Source organism: Austrofundulus limnaeus, unplaced genomic scaffold, assembly GCF_001266775.1.
Source record: "Austrofundulus limnaeus strain Quisiro unplaced genomic scaffold, Austrofundulus_limnaeus-1.0 Scaffold172, whole genome shotgun sequence".
Classification (NCBI taxonomy): Eukaryota; Metazoa; Chordata; class Actinopteri; order Cyprinodontiformes; family Rivulidae; genus Austrofundulus; species Austrofundulus limnaeus.
The window spans coordinates 856,258-861,103 of NW_013952574.1; positions in this window are offsets into that span (position 1 = coordinate 856,258).

A 4,846-nucleotide genomic window follows, 5' to 3' on the forward strand; every position below is an offset into this window, starting at 1 on the left:
CTGTTGTTGTTGTCCATTCAGAAGGTGCCAGCTTAATGACTCCAAACCCTCTATTTAGCTGGAGAATCTAGGCTGGAATAATTGTGAAAAATGAAGGTTAGAAAAAAAAACGGTTAAAAGCATCGATTATTGGTTCAAACTGAATGGATGCAGCCCCATCTGCCTTAAAAAAGGGTCAAAATCTCATTTCTCAGCATCAGTGTAATTGTTCCAGATCAGAGTGTTTCACTTCTAACCTTCCTTTTGTGTTTGGCTTTCCCACAGCTTCATGTGAAACCATCCCTGCAAATCCAACATTTATTTTTTTTCTTCTTCTTTAAAGCAACAAACGCTTCTTGACTTTTCATCGTTCAGCTGCGCGCTGTGGGAGTGTAGTTGGACGTGTAAACAGCAAAACAGCAGTCTCTGCATTGCTTCAGTTTGCAGGGCAAGAAAACGAATCAGGCATCGTCTCATGAGACTGTCAGTGATTATCAGGGGTTAAAATTTAAAAAAAAAGATGCAAACACAACTACAAACCCCAGATTATAAGCTAAATAAACCTTATGGACTGTTTGAAAGTATAAAAAAGGGGGAAATAAAAAGATAAAAAGAAAAAATATGGCGAATGCCAGTGGTTCGTTTTAAGGCTACCTGCGTCTTTCACTCCCTGACATGCAGCTCACTCTAATAAATTAAAAGTGGATGTTGATTAAGCTGGCTCTATTCAGACATACAGGCACTTTTTACTGTTTTAAAGCAAATATTATAAAAAGAATGAACTGATTTTTTTTCTGAAGCATAATTTCAGGTGCGGTGGGCATGTTTGTATTTAGTCTGTTCCTTGAGAAGCATTCTATCTGTGAAAAGTGCAAAATACCTTTTTTGTTCATGTATAATACGATCTCGAATATGATCATCATTGTATAATACTACCCCCCCCACCCCCACCCATTGATGATTTTTGGGGTTAAACATCCAGTATTATACAAGAATAAATAGAGTAAATAACATAATTACTGTGTGCATACAGCAGGTCAAAAGTAAGAGATAACTTGGATTTGAGTCTGAAAAAAAAACCCACACCAAATGTGTCAGCTTTGACCATTTTTAAGGTCAAATATGAAGGTAGAATCCAAATATCATTCCTTTACTGTGCTTCATAATCTATTTAATAAATACAGATGGCCCCAAAGTGTTTCCCATGCACATTACTCTTCCGTCCAAACGTTGCAACGTTTGATTAACTTTGAGCTAATTTGCTTTTGCAGAAGTTCTTGGTTAGTGACTATGAAGCATGGGATAAATAATAAATCGAACATCTCATTTTACCATGTTGCGTTCTTCAGCAAGGCAGGCAGAAACAGCTTGAAAAAGCCTCAAACAGTTACTGTGTAAAATCAGAATGTTTGGTCTTAAAACAATCTTGAGCAGCAGAAGGTTCTGTTGGTCTTTTCTGTTTAGGTTTAATGGAGATATGACATTTTGTTGGTTTTGAAAAAAAAATTGAGGTGAAACACACCTGAGCTTAGGGAAGTTTATGCACAAATGAGGTGATCTGAGTAAAACAGAAGTGTGAGACATATTGCATGAAAGAAGACAAAAACGTCTCTGTTTTGATGTATAATTTGTGTTTGGACCAAAAAGACACACAAGTTATGAGACAATTTATGTCGGGACATCATTAACGTCTGTAAAACTGACCAAACTCAAACTGGAAATGTCATAATGCCAGTTTAAACTTTGAATTATATTCATACTGTGAATTATATCTAGTTCCAATGGGTTGGGTTTTCTCTCATGTTTTACCAAAAACCTGTTTATTTCCATTTTTTATCTTACAGAAGCAAAGAGTAAAAAACTGAGCAAGAACAAAATCAACACATGGGCCGTTATTTACATGTCCTCTGTGACTGATTGTTTTACATATAGGCTTTTCGAGCAAAAACAGTCTGCCCGACAGGACCAATCCCAACCACGCTTTCACAAAATTCAATCCGAGCGACCTTGATTAAAACTTCTGCTGCTGACATGTTCAGCTGATGAATTGTAAACATTTATAGGGGCTGTGAACCATCATAAACAGCTGGATGAAAATGAAAAAAAAAATTTCAGTCGCACCCAGGAGCTGGTTTCTTCTGAGCAAAGATCCTCGTTTGAGCTCATTGAGGCTCAGAAATGCTGCTCACTCACTTTCATTTATCTCAAAAAGCTTGATTTTTAGAAGTTTTGTGAAACATAGATGCAGCGTGTTGATGATTTGTTTTCAACCGCCTCAAACCTGAAATAAATATGTGTTAAAACAAAACAAGCTCCAACAAAAAAAGCCAGATTTCTGACATTTTATCTGTTTAAAATCAGGTTGCTTGATCGAGCACAGCTAATGCTTCCCAGTGGAAGATATACCCGTTTTGATTTTTTTTTCTTGCTCAATAAATTTCTCTCCCTCTAGGGTGCAGATAGATTTCATAAACCTGAAAACCACCAATGCAGTGCAGCTGTGAGCCTGCCAGTCTAATAGATACTGGTAATTACACATGTATCATAACTAATGTGGTGTGTCCTTCTAATGACTTATTGATGTCAAAAGCACAAACTACAGCACCAGTAATGGTATCAATAAATTATACAAAGCCGCTGAACGGCAAGATCGTTCTTCAAAATTGAAGCGTTGGTTGAACCTGAAAAGGCTGGGATGTTGTGTAAAGTAAAAACACAAGGCGGCGTTTGACACATTTTCACATGTTAATTACAGTGGAACACAGCAAACACATTGAATTTTCCGATGGGAACATTTAAGCACTGAGGAGAGTATTGCTTGAGATTTTGGAGGGGACCGTTGTCTGATAGCTCAACAGTCCTGGATCCTGCTTCGACAGGATGAGTTCTTGTTGCTGAGGTCTGGACCAGCAGGCCAGTTCAGCTGGACTCTATACAAAGCCATGCTCAGTTTGGCATTGCTTTGCTGCAATATGCAAGGCCTTCTGTGAAAAGGTGTTGTTTAGATGGAAGCGTGTTCTAAAACCTGCATTTCTCAGCTTTGATTTTTTTTAGCTGCCTGTGCCATAGGCACCAATACAACCCTATACCATCAGAGAGGCAGGCGTTAGAACTGTGTGCTGATTTGGTTTGTGTTTTTCAAAAATAATTTCAAATTTTGATTCATCCGACCATCCTGTAGTTTACAATTTTAAATGAGCTTTGGCTCCAAAAAGACAACATTTCTGGATTTTGTTAGTATATGGCTTTTATTTTGCATGATACAGCTTTAATGAATGACAGGGGTGACTGTGTTTACTTGGAATGATTCGTGGAAACGTTCCTGAGTTCATGCAGTAATGTCTATAACAGAATCAGAATCGTGTTAACACAGTTTTGCCTTTTGACCTTGTCCTTTTAGCACAAGGATTTATAGATTCTTGAAATCCTTCGATGATATTATGAACTAAACGACAGGTTAATCTGTCTTCTAAATGTTTGAATGAAAAACATTATTTTGAGATTGTTCCACTATTTTCAGATGCAGTTTTTTGCAGACTAGTCCTCTTCTTTCAAAAATAAAATAAAATAAAATAAAATAAAATAAAATAAAATAAAATAAAAAATAACCTATTGCAAAATGCTTCTCCAGCTGTTTTTTTATTCATACTTTTACAGCTTTTTTTGTTCTTGTCCTCAGTTATTTTTTAAAGATGTGCCGCAAATATATATAAAAGACAATGATTCCTTAGTTTCAGCATTTGGTATGCTTACTATGTTCCAGTGTGAATAAAATACGAGTTCGTGAATTCTGTGTTTCTTTACATTTTGTAAGTGTTCTCATTTTTTTCTGAATTGGGGTGCTACTTTGAGGCAAAATTTGACAAAAGCAATCTCAGTTGTGAAAGGATTTTTCTTTCCTTGAATGAGGCAAATGTCAGCGTCTGTTCAGAACAGAACAGAGCCATCAGCAGCCACCCGCGAGGAGAAGCTTCGCTTATATATACCCTGTAGAACCGAATGTGTGTGGAGCTGCCTCAGTCACAGATTGGGTTCTAGGGGAGTCTATGGGCGATGACTAGACATCCATCAAAAGCCAGCAGCAGGAAAAGAGGAAGAGGGATGACTGTTTGCTGTGCTTCTGTTTAGCCAAAAGATCACATCCTTCTTCAGCTTCTCTCTTTCATGTTCGAAGGGCTCAGTTTGTTCTTCATTACACGGCCAAGCTTCTGGAAGGGGACAGGAAAGTGAAGCCGATGGTTTTTTTTCTCTCTTCTTTTTCTGCTCCTGATGTGGTCATGGTGGGTCTAAATCACTGCAGCGCGTATACGGTCTGTTCGTTTAAGGCTTGATGAATATGTTTAAACATCAGCGTTGATCTGGGTGCTGGTTGTAAATTAGGGCTAGAGTTAAATGAGCCACGCTGTTTTCTGCACTGGTGGAGTCACTTACGAAGCAGATTGTTAAGTGTTGGGAGAAACATTGTGCTAAGATGAAACTGAATCTTTTCTGAGGATCAAAACAAAATTCTGGTTTATTGTTGACCAATAAATTAGATTAAACCACAAGATGTTTGGATCACGCCAAATTAAAAAAAGCAATATGTATGTATAAAAATATAAATTCAAATTCCAAAAATGAAGTTAGGCCAATTTAAATCTGATCGTCCATTCGTTATGAGCTTGTTTAGACAAATGACTCATTAGATCACATAGATAGCCTTATTAGTTCAACCTTCAAACCCATTTCATCAAAGAGCTCCTTTCATGCTCCAGCCAACTGCAAAAACAACTTCTTCCTCTTCTCTTCATGCAGCAGAAAGTAATGGTTTTTTGTGGCCTTATTGGGAGGGTTTTTGGCTGCAAAATGAGACCCTGCATGCCTGCAT